We start from the raw sequence: 20,078 nt of genomic DNA on the forward strand, positions 1-20,078 counted from the left end.
GTTACCACCCAGCCCAAAAATGTGCTAAAACTTTATTGGCCATCCTCCATCAATACACGTTTTAACACACAGATAACCTATGTTGGTTATGGCAGATAAGAGTATTTCAACATGAGGTACTTTTTTAATCATGAGGTTTGCTTCAGTCTGTATTGGTATAATCACAGCATCAAATTATGACAGTCAACTAATATCTCTGTGTCCATCTTTTCTTCCTGACTTTATAGTCTCCTTTTCTTTCAATTAGAGCACACTAGTTCTTTGTGTAAAGCTTTTGGGGACAACCTGACTGACCTACAGTTGTCACTATGACAACAAAGTTTTATATTGTTACTTCAATCAATCCAGGCGATTGGATTGCACCAACTTTTTTTGCAAACACAAAAGCATGAAAAAAGCACGAGACCGGTTTATGGTTACCCTAAGCCTTTGGCAATAGGCAACTAGAGTTCTTCCTTGCCAGACAAAACAGACAAATACACAAACCTAGCTAACAAGCACAAAACTAAAACAACTTGGGCATGGTTACTTACGAATACACAACTCTTACAAAGATGATCACCAAGCTACCTCACAGATTTCATACTTTTTGACAGGCTAGCCCTCGGGGGTGGAGTATCTAATACCATAATGTGTTCACAACAAATGTATTAAAGAACTAAGTACTGTACCTAACATTTACAGAATCATCAGTAACAACAGCAACTACTTACTCGTTATCTGCATAGATACTGGAGGGTGAGGTATGCTTGCTATCTAGATGTGTTCCAGGTGTGCTCGTTTATTATAATCATAGATAATAGACACCCACTATAATGTAGTCCTATTAGCGCACACCACAAAGCTGGAATGCGCTTTAGGTGTCAACACTGGTCATATACAGTCATCTTGCAAAAGACAGCAGCCAAGGGCTTTTCTCTTTGGTAACTCACTAAAGACATCAGTGCATAATTGATTGATGGTTGTAGAATCGCCCGTATAGGCAGAAATTTTCGAAGGGCAGAAATTTTGTGGAATATATGTCAATGAAGCCAGTTTTCATGTTTTATTATTCATGAAACTCCAAAAGCAGTCAATGGAACTTAATATTGTAGGTTTGCAAAGCTGTCATGAAATTTGCAAAATTTTTGTCCCTTGAAATTTTTCTTTAATTGCATATTTGGAATTTCAAATGGCTGAGCACGTTTATGTTGAGATACTTTCAAAGGAAAATTTGTATCAGTATGTCGTTCCAAGCTTTCCTGTATTCAAGGCGCAATTAAGGGAAGTAAAATGTCGTTGGGACGACTTGGACGACTTGGACGAGATGGTACACGTGTTTAATGGATTTGCTCGCGATATTGATTTGTTGAAAAACCATCCTCTTCCGGCCGTCGCAAAGCTCCCTGTCTGTCACGATAATGCCTTTCTAATTGAAGTTAGCGATGCTTTTGTGTATTATACAACAATAATCATATGAGATCCAATGACTGCATGCATGGGAGATCCAATGACTGTTTCCAAGGCCCCACAAGTTCTTGCTCAAGTTAGTGGAATACCATCTCTAATACAATACTACTAGTATACCAGGGGGCTAATTTAGATGGCGCTTGTACCTACCTGTAGTTAATAAAATGATGGCCTTTTATAGATCACACTCAGTAAAACTGGCTTACTTTAGCAGTTATGCACCTATCAATGTATTACCCTCCCCTAGGGCTTATATGGGGCAGTAGTGGGGATTTGACACAGCCAAATGTCAAGTGCCCCATAGTAGGGCAGACTAAGTGTGTCAAATCCCCACGTAAGCTCTAGGTACACCATGGGGAATTGACACACCATACACCAGGTACACCATAACATCTAACACCACATTGTTAGGATGATGGCAGATACATCAGATGATGGTGTAGATAACTGCTTATAAGGGAATACAGTCACTTGTGTATTATCTTGTAAGGTCATCTGATCTTGTCACAGGCCTTCAGTTGCCACTTACTGAACCACCGAAGGCTGTAGCTCATAAGCTCCTGGTCATGGCTTACCCAGTGAAGTACTGGAATACGCACATACACACATACTAAACATCTACTACACCCTGTAACACTCACACAAGCACACAAATTACCGTGTTTTGTGTTCTGCATGTTTATCTATAACAGGTTATATTGAATATCTGGGTGTTGATTTATATTGAGCAGTGATGCAATGCAGTAGAGAAAAGGTACTACATGTATGTTGAGTGTTTATGTGTTTGTGTTGGATTATTTGTGGGCGGTCCAGTGTTATTTAACTGGGGAGTGTTGTTTGTATCAGTTTAAGTACTGATGGGATATTGGCTGTTATTTGTACCAGTCCAAGACTTATCTGAGTAATTGGGAGCATTTACAGTGTGGTGTAATGTTGATTGTTTATCTTTTTGTGTTGCCTCCATCCCAGGACACACAGGCAGAATAAGACTACCACCACAATGTGAAGAAGAAACCTACAAATGGTTGGAGTAATAAAGGTACTCATAAACACCTTACCAACATTGTTGTCATCGTTGGTTGCAATTTACACGTACACATACTGTATGTTGATGTCTAAAAGGGAAAAAAAACATTACGGTTTGTGTTACAGTATATACAGTAAGTATGTGTTAACATATGAACTATCAAGAGCTAACACCACGGTTGAGGGATAATCTGCAAGCAGATCATTTAACATAGCCAGATCTGTGTAATTCAGAGGAATCCTCTTAGGGTAGGTCAGTTTTCCTTGTTCTACAGGTGTATGTAATCATCACATTTCCAGCATACATATATACACTGTAATCATATGAAGGACCCCCTTAAGATCATTTGCCTTATGGGGCTATTAGACTCACTTGTTGCTTGATTTCAGGTGTAGAGCTCCAACATCAACCTTATTCTTAGCTGGTTGTGTTAATATGTGACAGGTAGGCCCTCTTTAATGTACTGTGGACAAAAGGTTATCCACATGTCCACAACATTGCCACAACATTGAAATGTCTCTCCTTAGTACAACAAAAATGTAAATTAGCATAATACAAGGAGTACAGGTATAATTTGTGGAAGTGTGTGTGTGCATAGTGTGCGTGTGTGTGTAGTGTGTGCATAATGTGTAGTGTGTGCATAGTGTGTAGTGTGTGTGTGTATTGTGTGTGTAGTGTGTGTGTGTGTGTGTGTGGGGGGTCAGTCATCTTAAAGGCTATGTTAATCGGCGCCCCCCCCCCCCCCCCGGCATTGTCTGTTTGTACCCGGGCATGTCCGTTTGTACCCGGGCATGTCTGTTTGTACAACAGACACTGGCTAAAGTCGATTACTCTAAGACTTGGACTACAGTGGTGTAGCGAGCCCTTAGTGTTTTCCACCACCATTTCGCTTCAGAAGGTGTGTGTCACTATGGCAAGGCACCCTGGCAGTTTTAACTGCCTAAGATCTTTACGTGTGGGATGCTGGAATGTTAGAAGTCTTGTCGAGATGGATGGTGGTGTCAAAACTGCTACTGTTTGGCCTATATTAATGAAATAATCATAACAAATAACAAGTTCAAGTGTGTGTAGTGTGTGTGTGTGTGTGTGTGTGTGTGTGTGTGTGTGTGTGTGTGTGTGTGTGTGTGTGTGTGTAGTGATTGAGTGAGTGAGTGAGTGAGCGAGCGAGCGAGCAAGTGAGTGAGTGAGTGAGTGAGTGAGTGAGTGAGTGAGTGAGTGAGTGAGTGAGTGAGTGAGTGAGTGAGTGAGTGAGAAGGAGACAGAAAGTACAGTAGTGTGTCTGTTTCTATTGTGTGTCTGTTTAAATATTTAATTTTTGACCTTTTTTAATAGTGAATAACAGTACTGGAGTACCCGTGAGTATAGGTACCTCTAGACAAGGGACAGGTTAGTACTAACTGTTGTTGGTTAAATTGTTCTGTGACTGTGTAGTGAATGATGGTAGTGTGTACTACTACAGGTGTAGGTACAAGGGTTAGTACTAACTGTTTTATGGCACATTTTTTCACAGTTTTGACAGTCTGTCAATCATTAGATTATGTCTGCATATGGTCATACAGTTATGGTAACAACTAATTGAATTGAAGCAGTTTGTGCAATCACAATAATGGTCTGAACAGTTTTAGCACATCTCTGATATGTCAATCATCAGATTATCTTTTGGTCATTTTGAAGCCAAATTATTTGTGTGGTGGCAAGCTGCTGACTATGTGTATTTTGATTTGTTGTTGCTATGTTACTATCACTATATGACCATATACAGTAACTGTACATATACACATCACCTCTTTATGATTCCTACAAAAAAAAACAGCTATGCATAGAGTGCTTTGAGAGGTCTTTAAAAACCACTGAAAAAACTTGCTATCTAGCAGGCCCAAGCTGTCAACCTTCCCTTGGTGGGCCTGGTACCTGCACCACAGAGGATCAGTCCTTTGTTGTGGAGCTAATGGCAGCAGCCCTGTCCCTGGCCGTGTGGTAGAAGGTTTACAGTACCCTAGAGTTGGCCTTGCAACCCAACAACAGGGCCACCATATGCATACACTTCATTCATTGCATGCACATACAAGCATTGATGTGGAACAAGCTGGATCCCCTGCTATTGTCCGTGGACCATCCTCCTGCGATGAGGTCCACCTAAATGAAGAAGCTTGTAAAAAGCTAGGTTACTCAGCATCCCTTGGTTACACTGTAGGTGGGAATAACGTGTCTCATGGGAGGTTGGGGGCCGAGATGAAGAGAATCCTGGGACAGCCAGTGAAGAAGTGTGTGTGTGTTTGCATGTCTGTGTTGAAAAATTTGTCTACATAATTATTGTGTAATAGTTCTTTAAAAAGATTGTTTATCTCATCTAAGGGAAGAGCTACTGTAACAGACAGTGTGTCACCATTTGTGATGCACAGAATGATGTAACGGTGGTGTGAAGCAGTCTTGGCTTCACTGGAGCTGCCTTGGCACCTAAATGAGGTTCACCCAAATGAGGTTAGTCCCTACTTTTAGAACTACACCATAAGTATATGTTGTAAGCAGTGCTGTAAATTTTTTAGCTGGAGTGAGCAATTAGTCTGACTGTGGCACCACAGAACCAAGTAATGTGGGGATTGCGCGACTTCTAATTCTGTAAGGAGAACTGAAACCTGTCCCTTTTACAGAGCAAGTGAGTATATGAGTGTGGACACATGTAGATGTGAATTGTGTTTGCATGGGTGTCAGACTATAGGAACCTGTTAATCAGGACACTTGAAAATAAGAGTACGTGGACACTTGGTAATGGTCCCAAACTATCCCCTTTATATGTAAACTGACCTATAAAATAGGAGACTTTCAGTTGGTCCCAAGTGTCCATAATACATACACCGTACTTTATTGTAGAGTTTATCATTCATTGACAAAATAGGAAATGCCATCTGTGAGTGCCACTTACATTGCCCGTAGTGTCACAAATAGCTTCTAATTCATTAAAGCAGACTGTGCTGATACTATTACAGCCTAAGCATCACTGTACATATCAGGTGTAGTTCTAAAGTTTGCTAATTATACATGTAGTGCACCATTGCTTTGAATACAGTATACATATTTAATTCCATGTAGTGACATGCTTGTTAGAAGTACTACTTTTCCATTGTAAGTATATATAAACTAGAAGACGCATACTACAACTACAGAGGTAAGTTCAGAGGTCATCATGTGATATCCTGTTTATGTGGCATTTGATTTGCTGTGTATATAAGGTTATACAATGATGGTTACATACGTAGCAACAACCAATCCAACAACAACCAATCCAAACGTACTTGACAACACCCTTTTACAATCATTTTGTACTACTATATAAAAACAAGAGTTCATCTGTAGAGGGAGGGAGAGTACTCATTCTAATAAAAGTTTTACCTTTCAGCTGGAGCGGACCTTTAATTTTGGCTTGTGTTTTAACAATTCAGCCTTAATTTGCTGCACATGGTTAACTGCTAGCTTTGTGTGGTCGGTAGAAATGTGTGTGGACGATAATATAGTGTGGATACATGTGGTCTGTGCCATGTTTGTGATCAAAAATGCAAGCCAAGGGTATTGACAGATAGCTAAGTGAGAAGCCATTTGAATACATGTAACATTTTGGTCAAGTAGCAAGGCCTCTCAGGGAGGCAAACAGTGTAGTGCATGTATGTACTGTATAAGCTGGAATATACTTATTAAAGTTCACTGACCGACAGTACAGTAACTGACTCACAGTACAGGTACTCTTGGCACTTGAATTGAGTTTAATCTTTCTGTGCCAGCTGGATATGGGTTATATCAGCAAGTCCTCTGGTAGAAATAAGTCTATGGCTATATGTAAACTCTTACATGTCTAATACATGCGAGGCCTCCATGCATGGTCAACTCTTGTTTGGCAATTGTCACAAATCATCATCAGCCAATTGTTCCTTTGTAATGATGTAATGCACTTAAGGTCTTGCAACCTATCACTGACAATCTTTAAGACACACCTAGTGTTGTCAGGTATTTTATCGCATCACCATCTGAAAATATCCAATACCTTAGAGAGCAATTTTGTCCATCTTCCCCCCATTAATGGTACTACTGTGCCCTCACTGCTTATAGTGCTTACAAATACTAAGTTGTGATTGGCTAGAGCCTTTGCTTACAATAAGAGCATACGTAATAACAAGAGTACATAATAAAAATAGGGAGGGAGAGTGTCTAACTAGGACACCTTCAGCCAAAATCACTGCGTATTATAGACAATCCACACATTGGTCGAGCAAAAGCTTTACATTATTCAACACTTATCAACAGCACTCAACACCTATCAACAGATCTCTATCATCAGTAAAAGTGTTAATTTGTTCAAAGATCATTGTCTATTCAATAATACGCAGTGATTTTGTACAGGCTGTATTGGCAGTTAGACACTCTCCCTCCCTATTTTTATTATGTACTCTTGGTAATAACTCCACGGTAGATCTGTATCAGTAGTCAGATTTACAACTGTGTTGTGTATGTTACGTATGTTTGCATGTGGGTGTACATATTAAAGTACTATAGATTTTCACAACGTGTAACACAGAAATGCAAAAATGTGTAGCATGTATCCTATTTTTGCATGAGAGAGAGAGAGAGAGAGCAATCCTGTATACTCAATGTCTACCTATGATAACTTGTATGTCCACAGGTTGGACATACAAAGTTACAAAGTCTAAAACGCCTTTTTGGGTGTTTTAACTGCTGTTATTGTGAGGCTCCCTAGAAAGGAGTCCCATTGTACCCTTTGTAATATCTCTCAAAGGTGTTAGTGAACACTATGTGGTGTTTAATTACTACTTACAATTAACACTGACTTGTTTATTAAATTTGTTTGTGTGCTTATTATGTATTCCAGTGTGTTAATATTGGGTGTGGCCTTTGTTTTGGTTTTGACCCACTGGATGGGATCACAACATGTGTGTTATCTGTATGCCTGTACCATGGGATACTGTGTTGTGGACTTTTTTAATGTCATTCTGACTTGTTTTAAATTATTAAATTTGTTTGTGCATGTGCTTATTATGTAGTCCAGTGTGTTAAAAATTGAGTGTGGTGGGTGTGGCCTTTGTTTTTTTTTTGATTTGATGCACTGAATGGGACCAGAGCATGTGTGTTATCTGTATGCCCGTACCATGGAATATATTTGTGTGTGTGTGCGTGTGTGTGTGTTGTGGAATTTTTTAACGTCATTTATTAAATCTGTGTACTCCAGTGTGTTAATAAAATTGAGTGTGGGTTAGACATACTGTGACATAGTTACTGTACTGTAGGTCAGTGAACTTTAATAAGTATCTGGGGTCGGGGTCAAGGCTGTATGGTCTACCTTGGAGTACTGTACGGACTACCATGGAGTACTGTATGGTCTACCATGGAGTACTGTATGGTCTACCATCAACTGTATGATCTTGTCACACTGCAGTGTCCCATAACGAAATGATTTGTATGTCACTATCATAAGATTGCAACTGCAAATAACTCTGCACCTAACTTGGACTTTAACTTGGACTGTAAAGGTGAGTGTGGTGATATACTATTACCGTCATACATGTATCTGTCCATACTGTACAACACACACACGCACGCACAGAGAAATTGTAAGACAAGCATATCTACTGGTAAAAAAACGCTGTGTTGTCGCTAATCTGTTGTCATTCTCTCTCATCTAAGTGGAACAAGGATTGCTTGCTTCAAGTACGAAATTGCTCCTTAAATCATTTCATATGTTGAGCAAATCCGTATTTGGTGTGACCAAACCTGATTTGTGCCTGCAGTATCTGCGATTCTAGATGAACTTACAATGAAGTAGGTCTAAAGATCACCAAGAAGCAAACTGTAATGGTAAAATGCTAACGTACTGTTAAGATGTGATGCTACTGCATTTCTGTTAATTCAAAAGATCACCAGTAAACAAACAGCAATGGTAAGATGCTAACGTACAGCTGTTAAGATATGATGCTACGGCATTTCTGTTTATTCTAAGCATAACCAGTAAACAAACAGCAATGGTAAGATGCTAACATACAGCTGTTAAGATGTGATGCTACGGCATTTATGATTCTAAAGATAACCAGGAACAAACGGCAATGGTAAGATGCTAACGTACTGCAAAGATGTGATGCTTCTGCATTTCTGTTTATTCTAAAGATCACCAAGAAGCAAACAGCAATGGTAAGATGCTAATGTACAGCTGTTAAGATGTGATGCTACTGCATTTCTGTTAATTCTAAAGATCACCAAGAAGCAAACAGCAATGGTAAGATGCTAACGTACAGCTGTTAAGATGTGATGCTACTGCATTTCTGTTTATTGTAAAGATAACCAGGAAGCAAACCACAATGGTAAGAAGCTAACGTACTGTTAAGATATGATGCTACTGCATTTCTGTTTATTCCAAAGATCACGAAGAAGCAAACCGTAATGGTAAGATGCTAACGCACAGCTGTTAAGATGTGATGCTACTGCATTTCTGTTTATTCTAAAGATCACCAAGAAGCAAACAGCAATGGTAAGATGCTAACGTACAGCTGTTAAGATGTGATGCTACTGCATTTCTGTTTATTCTAAAGATCACCAGGAAGCAAACAGCAATGGTAAGATGCTAACATACAGCTGTTAAGATGTGATGCTACTGCATTACTGTTTATTCTAAAGATCACCAGTAAACAAACAGCAATGGTAAGATGCTAACGTACAGCAATGGTAAGATGCTAACGTACAGCTGTTAAGATGTGATGCTACTGCATTTCTGTTTATTCTAAAGATCACCAAGAAGCAAACAGCAATGGTAAGATGCTAACGTACAGCTGTTAAGATGTGATGCTACTGCATTTCTGTTTACTCTAAAGATCACCAGGAAGCAAACAGCAATGGTAAGATGCTAACGTACAGCTGTTAAGATGTGATGCTACGCCCTCCAGTGCCTAACTGGTAAAGTAGATAACAACAACCACAACTAATAAAAACGCAACAGTCTTCTCGAAAATATACGGAAACTTGTAAACTTATCGTGTTATAGCGCCTGTTATTTTATTTCTTGCTTGTTATTGTTGGTGTACCGTTGGTTCATAGATAATATACCCCCCTGGATATGAAACTAATAAGCGCCACCTGTCCCACCCTAGTTTCGTGCCCCTTCGTAAAATGGCAGCTGACGTCCCAGTGCATAATGTCAATTGGTACGCACAAACACGCTGCAGCAAAGATTTGGGTTTCATAACACACTTCATAATGTAAGGATTAAATGATAAAAAATTCAAAGCTCAGGGTTGAATACACACTGAAAAAACGCGTACATAAACATCATTGTGTCGAACTTCGGCTTTAAACGTTCAAACCTACTTCGTGACACGCAACTCCATACAGAAACACCATTTTACATGGCAGTAGTGCGGTACTATGAATGGTTAGGCTGAAAACGCGTACACAATTATATAGACCAAGAAGTAAACTCAGTAACCAATCTGTCAACCGAGGGTTCCAGTAGCGCATAATTCACTGAATGGCTTCTACTAATGAACCGCAACACTTAAAAGAGTTCACCACTGTAAACTAGCTGCTACTACCTGTCGCATTTTTAGACACGCGAAACTAGGGTGGAACCACAAACATTCTATTGTACCCATGCGCGCACGTGATTAGTTTCATATCCAGGGGGAGTGTATTATCTATGGTTGGTTGTATTCGTGTACCAGTGGTCGTGTACCAGTGGTTGTACTGCTGTCGTGTTTTCGTGTTCTGCCGCGTGTGGTCATGATTGATACTACCTCGGATACTACCACACAACCGGTATGTAATTAAAGTATAGTAGTACTTGTGCGAAATACGTGTCGTGTCATTTTAGCTGTCAAGCAGTGATGATTCAGCTCCACTGGCAAAGAAAAGAAGGTAAGAGGGTGGCAATACTGTTTGTGGTTTGCTGTATTCTAATTGATGCACACATTGATTGTTTTCCTGTACTTGTACATCCATGGAAACTGTGGTAGCGGTTAACTTTGGTGAATCATTAGCACTGCTGTTTCCTTTGTATGAAAAATTCAGCACTTGTTGACAAGTCTCGTGACAAATGAAGCCTCTGCTATATTTGTCACTGGACTTGTCAACTCATGCTGTATTTTCCATATAAAGTCACAGCAGTCCTTTAAGTTATAGTTATATCACAAGCACTTGTACTTGAATGTAATCAATATTTAACCACCGCTAATTTCTACTCTATTGTAAATCTAGATGTGATAGTGCTGCCATAACAGGAATTTGGTTCCAATATAAAGATGCGTTAAAAGATATATTCACTAACAGTACAACATCAGCGTCAACGTGTCACACTGTTAAGGATGTGTGCGCATTCTGTGAAGTTGAACCCCAGGAGTGCCTCATTACACATAATGGTAAAAGATGCCTACCTAACCTTCCTTTGGATAATTTAGATATATCAGAAAATCGTCCCCTGCAAATCACAAGGCGTGTAGTTCACATCCAATATAAAGATGCGTTAGAAGATATATTCACTAACAGTACAACATCAGTGTCAACGTGTCACACTGTTAAGGATGTGTGCGCATTCTGTGAAGTTGAACCCCAGGAGTGCCTCATTACACATAATGGTAAAAGATGCCTACCTAACCTCTCTTTGGATAATTTAGATATATCAGAAAATCGTCCCCTGCAAATCACAAGGCGTGCAGTTCACATCAAACTAGATACTGGCATAACCTTGAAGATGGCATATTGGCCCAAACGTACCATTAAGAATTTACTTGATTACCTGAAATGCAGTTCTGAATACTTCGTGAAATGTGGAGATACATTGTACGATGATTACAACTTTTTACAGGATATTCCCACATCAATTGATAATCCCTTGATAATAGCGCAATTTGTCATTTATATCCAATATGAGGATGTGCCAGCTGTCAGAAAGATATACAATCCGTATACTCCTATACGAAATTTATTCCGTGACTCCCTTTCTCTGGCATTTCACAATAATGAAGAAGTTAGCAGTGCTGCAAATCTGATGTCTTGTGCCAAGAAGTGTGATATTTCAATAAGTTGTCCCCTAATAATCAAGCGTAAACAAGTGAAAGTATATATTGACAATGAAAATAGCAACATTGACATATCTACCTATGACAGAGTATTAGAGGTGATTACAGCAGCAGAGGAAGTAACGCGATCAAAATTGCTCCCTCCCAAAAACAATTTTGGTGCAACAGTTTTAGCAAAAAGAAGTTTGAGTGAATATATCAAGACTACTACATCAAAGAATCGAGCTTTATATTTTACAAAAGTTATTCCAGATAAGCCTCAATATTCACATGGTGGGCAGTCAGTATCAACTGCAGCAAAATGTGATTCTGGGAAACCAATAACACAGCATAATAAATACTATTCTAGCTATGCACACTGGTTTGCTTTGAAGATATATAACAAATACAGGGGTGATCCTGATGAAGGTGCTGTTAGATTTTCTGAAAAGTTTCAGAACATGATGGATAGGACAAAGTATCCTAATGAAGCCATACTTCAGGATTACGAAACTGTGTATTCCGCTCTGTTCTCTCGTGCACTAGACAGATTTTTGTATCCAGATGATGATGCCGGTTGCTGTATTCACCAAGTGGCTTTGTCTGACGACCACGCCCACAGACCTGACCTGTATGTTGCTACATTATCACACCATGTACCTTCACTACCCTTATTGGTGGCTGACTTTAAAAAAACCGATTTCAATACAGCTAAAATTGAAAGTTTTGGATATTGCCAAACTATGTTTCACGAGGGAAAAGTGAGGCATCCACTGCTTACCATGCCTTGTACACAATCAATTCTCTCTTTGCATTTGTGTTGGCCCGAGTCCAAAACTAAGGTTGCCTGCATTGAAATTTGTGAAACAGACGATAAAAATATATTTTCAAATTTTTTTTTTGCACTGAAGTTGGCTGTCACAGAGTTCAGAAATTTCACAACTAAAAAGTCTTTTGTTGTTGAGCCATTTCAAGCCATTACATTTGACAGCAACCACAATTTGAAAAAGCCACATGTGTATTGTAAAGATGAGAAAGTATATAAATTTTATGATACATTCAATACCCCAAACAGAATTGATATAATCAAAGAATTTAATGAGCAGTACCTGCCTGGCTTGGATGTGATATATATGAGCGATGACAAACGTTATCAGTGTTTGATGTACAAGTACATTGAAGTAAAAGAATCAACAGATTTGCAACTGAGTGACTTCCTGCCCATCATGCGTACACTCAATATTCTCCATGAACTCGACTATGTACACTCCGATGTACGATTGGTAAATTTTCTTTTCCCTATGGATGATAGTGAAGCCAAATTAATTGATTTTGATTGGTGCGATAAAGTTAACACGGGATATCCAAATGGATACAACACGGATTATGAAGAACGTCACCCTAATGCCAAATTTCAATGTACTCGACAAATAGTTCATGACCAATATTCCCTGCTTTCTATAATAAAATCTAACGTGGACTGCACAGACGAAGTAACCGATATGATAGAGAAATTTCTACGAAATCAACAACCTGAATTATGGAAAGAATTAGTTGACATCTTACTTTGATGTTGTAAATATAAATGCTATAAATGTACGCAAAATGCAATAAATGATAGTGCAGTTGCTATTAATGTATAAATGCAATAAAAATAAATGCTATAGTCTCACATCTTATTCTTAACAGTACGTAAACATCTTACACTAGGTATGATGCATATGCTACATATACGAGGTTACGTTGCATACGCTACATACACTAGGTGCGATGCATATGCTATATACACGAGGTACATTGCATATGCTACATACAATAGACACAATGCATATGCTACATACAGAAGGCATGTTGCATACGCTACATACAAGAGTTACACTGAATACGCTACATACACGAGGTACATTGCAAACGCTACATATACGATGCACATTGCATAAGCTACATATACTAGGCATGATGCATACGCTACATACACGAGGTACGTTGCACACGCTACAAATACGACGTACATCGCATACACCACATACACGAGGCATGTGTTAGCCCCTCTACAACCAATGGAGTCTACAAATCCATATTGTTGGCTACAAATTTTGTCCCTTGAATGAAGGTGTTTGGGTATTCTATAGCTAGCTGTGGTCACATACTCCAGGAGTACAAGAAATGCATCATTATTGCACTATCATGGATATCATTGTGTATGCATTATGTGTAATATGTATCTATATAATCATTTTGAGTTGCAATGTACACTGATATAGCTAGATACATGTGCTAGTGCTGTTAAGCTGTATGGCTTCACATAAATAAGACAATACAGAATTTAAATGACTTGCAAAATTGACCGTAGTTAAGTATGCAAAGTCAACAAATCACCAATCAAATTCTCCATAGTAGCAGTGGCTGGTTGTATGAGGAACATGCCACCAGCACTACATGGCATGCCAAATACAATTTTTACAATTGCATGAATTTACATACATACATACATACATACAACCAGGAAGCCTCACACAAAAGTATGAGGCTTTTCGTCCCTTATATTTTACATGGCAGGACTCCTCAGCTGGTGCCATGGTAGGCATGACAAACAAATAACATGGTTATATTATTAGTGCGCTCTACTATATGAGGTACTGTACACTACTGTACACACATACAGCACAGTACAGATATGATGCAGGGGCGGATCTAGGGGGGTTTCTGAGGTTTCCAGGAACTGGTCAAGTATTTACAAAGGTTCAGATAAGATAAAGATACTCTAATAGAGCAACCAATCACTCTAATAGAACAGTCACATTTTAAAAATCTGATCTCAGAGTGTTAATTAAAAACCCGAAATTTTCCTGGGGTTCATGCCCCTGGAACAGGCTTGGGTCCAAATACATTGCTAAATACAAATACAAATACTATAAATTTTCCAAATACAAATGCAAATACTTTGGTCAGGGCAGTATTAAAATACAAATACTTTCCATAGTATTTAAATACAATTTAAATACTTTACTTTCTCTAATTTAGTAGTATCTACACTGTACACATGCTAGTTGCGCTTAATACTTTTTGTTACTATAGTATTATTAAATTGTTAGGTACATGCCAGCTCTACCATAGCCTCTATACATGTCTGACGCATGTACAGGAGGTGTATGTATATTATTATTTCACTATTGATTGCATCTAATAAACATCAGTTCTCCAAATAGGTGTTGACAAGCTATGCATAGCTGATCTCACACTCTTTATGATCAAAGGTTCATTTAATTTTACCATTTTATTGTAGCAAAAGTATTTGAAGTAATTGTAAGTCTTTAAATACATTAGGAAAGTATTTAATTACAAATACATCTAGTTTTCAAACTACAAATACAATTACAAATACAATTACTCAAAATTTGTATTTAATTGCAATTAAATACAAATACTAATGTAATTCTGCCCTGGAATGACATTGTGTACTTCTAACTTCAAAGTGCTCCACCTCTTTTGCCTGCTCCTAGCTACTATACCAGCAGAAGCAAGCCTATAACAATAATTCAAATAACGTTTATTTAGTGTTTTAAAGATGTTTTGGCTAGAATTGCTACGAAATTCAATTTCAGAATGCATGATTTCCAAAATTTTCTGGGGAAGCATCCTTTAGTGTTTATGTAACAGGAGGTTTGGAAACCAGTCACCAAAATCCTGGGGCCGCCCTTGTGATGTGTATATGTTACTGTACCTGTCTCTTGTCTAGAGGTACCTATTCTCCAGTACTGTCACTCACTATTAAAAAAGTCAAAAAAATAAATATTTAAACAATACAAACACACACTACTGCACTTTCTGTCTCCTTCTCTCACATGAAATAAAGTCAATATATTTTTCACCTCTGACAGAAAACTTCTATAAAAAATATTGAGATTTTCTCATCATGTATGTACTATACAGTAAAGTGGGGTGTACCTTAGGGGTTAGCACCTCACAGCATAACACACAACACTAGAGCACAACACACAATGTGGACTAGAGCTGAAACAAACGTTCAATTTGCTTGGGATATTTGCTTGTTTAAGTTAGTATTCAAATAGCTCAGTAAGTATTCGAATACTAAGAAATTAAACTCAAGAAATACGTACCGTAGAGTCGAGTTGTTAAGCATGCATGTCTATTATGCGCATATTATTTGTCAAGCGCATGTACATTTCTTGTAATTAACCCTGGTTGATAAGTGCACGTGGTCCAATGATAGTCTCAACAAAATGAAGCTGCGCACAGGAAGAAAGGGTAAACGGTGCTACAAAAAATGGATCAGTCGTGTAAAAGGTCAAACGCTAAAACCAGGGTTATTGCTAGCTACATTGCTCTTATTCAGCACAAATCCGAAGCCATTTCTCCACACCAACGAAGCCCAAATATCACCTGGGGACCATGAACCAGTTGTTTTAAAGGGCATCAACATTATCTATAAGACATATGGAGGGTAGTTTGATAGTTAAAGTGTCTGTGGATACTTTGACAGAGGTACTTACTGGTCCTAGCTACCAGTGCTTTATACATCCTTGGATGGTCGGATCCATGGATCTTTGACAGAGGGTACCCCTTGGTCCTACCAACCAATACCTTGTACATCCTTGGATGATCAGAGTATCCATGGATTCCATGGATACTTTGACAGAGGGTACCAACCAATACTTTCTACACCCTTGAGTATCCATGGATACTTTGACAGAGGGTACCCCTTGGTCCTACTAACTAATACTTAGGACATTCTTGGATGGCCAGAGTATCTACGGATTCCACAGACAGAGGGTACCCTCTGGTCCTACCAACCAACACTTTGTACATCCTTGGATGGTCAGACTATCCATTAATTCCATGGATACTTTTGGCAGAGGCTACCCCCTGGTCCAATACTTTGTACATCCTTGCATTGCATGTTTGTCATTATTCTTTTGCATCTTTGGAAAGTACTTCTACGGCAGCACTGGACATGTCTGGTCCCTAGTACACAACACATGGTACAATACTGGTCCCTGGTACACAACACGCAATACAATACTGGTCCCTGGTACACAACACATGGTAAAATACTGATCGATATCCCTGGTACAACACTGATCCCTAGTACATAACACATAGTACAAAATGGTCCCTGGTACACAACACACGGTATAATACTGGTCCCTGGTACACAACACACAGTACAATACTGGTCCGTGGTACACAACTGCACACAGTCCCTGGTACACAACACACAGAACAATACTGGTCCCTGGTACACGACACATGGTATAATACTGGTCACAACACACGGTATAATACTGGTCCCTGGTACACAACACACGGTATAATACTGGTCCCTGATACACAACACACAGTACAATGCTGGTCCCTGGTACACAACACACAATACAGTGCTGGTCCCTGATACACAACACACAGTACAATACTGGTCCCTTATACACAATCCACAGTACAATACTGCATGGTCTCTGGTACACAACACATGGTATAATTAATAATGGTCCCTGGTACCCAACAAACAGTACAATGCTGGTCCCTGGTACCCAACAAACAGTACAATACTTGTCCTAGCTGGTACAGAACACACAGTACAATGCTGGTCCCTGGTACACAGTGCACAGTACAATGCTGGTCCCTGGTACACAACACACAGCACAATACTGTATGGTCTCTGGTACACAACACACAGTACAATACTGCATGATCCCTAACACGGTACAATACTGGTCCTTGGTACACAACACACAGTACAATAATGGTCCTTGGTATAATACTGGTCCTTGGTATAATACTGGTCCATGGTCTGGGGGCAAGACTAACACCAAAGGACACACCACACATACACATGCAGGTTGCTAGGTCAACACACAAGGTTCTCTACCGAGGAAGCGGACTAGCCATGCGAGACTAAAGATATAGGGTTAGCCCTCTATTTACACAATATACGAGTCATCTATGAGCAACACACAGTACCATATACACACTCCACACATCACAGAGAAATGCTTACTGCTTCTTGTAATGACGCAATCCCTATGGTCTAATTAGCGCACATCATATGCGCGTTAGGTATGACGGCAGGATGACTGATTTTAAGTGCCACTAGTGGGCACTAGTTCGAATTAAAGATTTATTATCTTTGAAATTGATGCGCTTAAGCTTGAGGACGTGCCCCAGTGCTGTCTTGGCTGTATCTTTCGTAACGAGACTGGTAAGCTGTTTATACTTGTGGTATATGAACATCTATTGTATAGATTCTAGATAAGGTTCCCAATGAAAATTTCACTAACTACCACTAAGTGTTTGTGTCCCTGCAAGCACGCTGGAATTATGAGCATGGCTGAACGCTAAAATCTCAGGGACACCTGGCTAGGACTGCCGGTCTCACCTAACGTCGGTATGCAGATAACAAGTAAGCCCGTATACGTATAGTTACTTGCATAATTCCGTGATGTTAACCACTTTGTCTTGTTTGTGAAATTCTTTTTGTGTGATAATCACACTCAATATGTTGTAACTGGTGTACTGCACTGTTTTAGTGTGTGGTGCAATTGGAACTATATATAATGGGAATGGACACGTTGTGAATGGATAAGGACGTGATCGAATGTTGACTGTGTTTCTACCTTTAGGTATGGTCAAATGGGAATGCAAGAAACTCAATGGGACCAGACACCTGGGTTGATTATATTTGTATCTTTAGTTGTGGTCAATGGGAAACCCAGCTCAGTATAGCCAGCTTTTTATGGGGACCTGGTTACCTAGTGTCAACTGGGATAACAACCCTCCCAACTGTTACATCTGGGGAAGCTGTCCTTGTCTCACTTAGTGGTATTGAGGCTGTTGTGGTACCTAGGATTCTGTAGCGTCTCTCTGGGAAGTCTGTGATTCACTCCTCCTATGATTTACTAGTCTAGTCCTTACCCACAAGATTCTAGTGCATGATTTTGTTTAAATTACAACCTTTGGAATAGCCATTTTTCATTGCCAGAGAGTGCATACAGTACACAACATGGATGCAAGTGTGTAGAGATATATGTACATGCAGTGCTTGGGCATGTGTACATATCTGAGTGAGTGTTGTGGAGCTCAGTACTAACTTATTATGTGCTGTGATGCGTACAACATTAAAGGGGGCCCACTTGATGGTTCACCTATGGACTAGAGCCCCTCCACCTTATAAAAGGATATTTTAATAGAGCAGTCAGTCAATACTATCCTTATTGAGAAATACGTTGTTGTTATTATATGCAGCTATGCTATGGTGGTGTGGCATCGCAAGAAGACCAAACTTGATGGATATTACACTTCACCTCAAGTATCACTGAACAGGTACAACAATGGTGGGGTGATGTGGTAATGGTGTCCTTACATCCTCTGTGATAATGGGTAATCCCTGGGGTTTGATGACATGCATGTTCAGACTATCCATTTGTATAAGTGTTTGTTGGATTGTCCCTTGACAAGTTAAGGAGTCCAGCATGTACGTTTCATTTGTGAATGCATATATTACACTGGACCTAATTAAGAAATCAGGGATAGAATTACAAGTAGCCACAAGGTTCCTATATATATATGCATCTGTATGAAACAATAAATTCTAATGACTGTGACATGCTTATCTTATTGGCCCTTAGGCGGCTGTAAATGTTGACCACACTATACGTTGGAGGCAGGAGACCATCTCAGTGTGATGGGCATGCCAAGTAAGTCACAATGGTGTGGATACTAGTACAGTACTTCAACATGTTTGTGAACTTAATACAGTCTGTTTGCTGCAGGCCAGTTCTAGTGCTTCTTTCCTCTTCCATTGTGTTTATCTTCTGCTGTATCTGCTTTTGCATGCTGTCTACTGCAATAAAAAATTTTGTATTGGTGGTAGTAATGCTTACTGTTTCTAATATGGCTGGTGGCTTCTTACATGGTATGGTCATCTGACTGTTTCTGATACTTCATTTCTTTATGCGTATATACTTATTTTACCATCACCACAGTGGTATAACTTATTCAAATTTAGTATACCCTCCACAACAAACTAAAGGTGATCATCAGTGGTTTACATACAGTGCTAGGTGTATAACTATAAAGCTATTTTTACACATGATGTGATACTTCACTTATCTATGTATGTGACAATATGTCATCACCATGAAATTCTGCTTTCCAAAGTTGAAAATTAATGTTGAGGTAATGGCAAAAGATTTAGATGCCCAATACCCAAGCTTATCCAGTCAAACAATGTTTATAATACATATCGATAATAATATAATATCGATATAATACAACAATGATATTAGTATTTGTTTATGTCATATCACGACGTGGTAATAAATCTGTAGCAGTTCGTGAGGGTAATGATAGAGATATTTTGGTGCTGCTGCCAACCACTGTGCATGTTCCTGTTCACCAGCCAACTTTAAATCTTATCCTCCAGACCCTTTCTCCAATTCTGGTGGGACATTCTAATGAAACTAAAAAATTTGCTTTTTAACAGACACAGGAATAACGCACCTTGATTGCAGACAACGTACCAAGGGGATTTGACA

At 39.2% G+C, this 20,078-nt stretch overlaps 4 long non-coding RNA genes across 8 annotated transcripts; 3 read left to right on the forward strand and 1 right to left on the reverse strand.

Moving 5' to 3' along the window:
• Nucleotides 1–3,723: 3,723 nt before the first annotated feature.
• Nucleotides 3,724–5,090, forward strand: LOC136252934 (uncharacterized). Of its 5 annotated transcripts, none has more exons than XR_010699853.1 (5): nt 3,724–3,949; nt 3,987–4,026; nt 4,671–4,740; nt 4,832–4,957; nt 5,023–5,090. It is a non-coding gene; the product is annotated as an uncharacterized lncRNA (long non-coding RNA). The 5 variants fall into 5 exon arrangements; XR_010699855.1 differs by lacking the exon at nt 3,987–4,026 and having other exon boundaries at nt 3,730–3,862; nt 3,921–3,949; XR_010699852.1 differs by lacking the exon at nt 3,987–4,026 and having other exon boundaries at nt 3,737–3,949.
• Nucleotides 5,091–8,566: 3,476 nt separating this feature from the next.
• Nucleotides 8,567–9,495, forward strand: LOC136252754 (uncharacterized). The gene is made up of 4 exons (XR_010699781.1): nt 8,567–8,668; nt 9,067–9,090; nt 9,152–9,199; nt 9,346–9,495. It is a non-coding gene; the product is annotated as an uncharacterized lncRNA (long non-coding RNA).
• Nucleotides 9,496–14,803: 5,308 nt separating this feature from the next.
• Nucleotides 14,804–17,586, reverse strand: LOC136252372 (uncharacterized). The gene is made up of 3 exons (XR_010699516.1): nt 17,543–17,586; nt 15,248–15,291; nt 14,804–15,049 (listed from the first exon to the last, which is right to left on the reverse strand). It is a non-coding gene; the product is annotated as an uncharacterized lncRNA (long non-coding RNA).
• A 303-nt stretch (nt 17,587–17,889) lies between these two features.
• LOC136252371 (uncharacterized) lies at nt 17,890–20,021 on the forward strand. The gene is made up of 3 exons (XR_010699515.1): nt 17,890–18,164; nt 18,787–18,864; nt 19,170–20,021. It is a non-coding gene; the product is annotated as an uncharacterized lncRNA (long non-coding RNA).
• Nucleotides 20,022–20,078: the final 57 nt, after the last annotated feature.

This window comes from Dysidea avara, chromosome 4, assembly GCF_963678975.1.
Source record: "Dysidea avara chromosome 4, odDysAvar1.4, whole genome shotgun sequence".
Lineage (NCBI taxonomy): Eukaryota > Metazoa > Porifera > Demospongiae > Dictyoceratida > Dysideidae > Dysidea > Dysidea avara.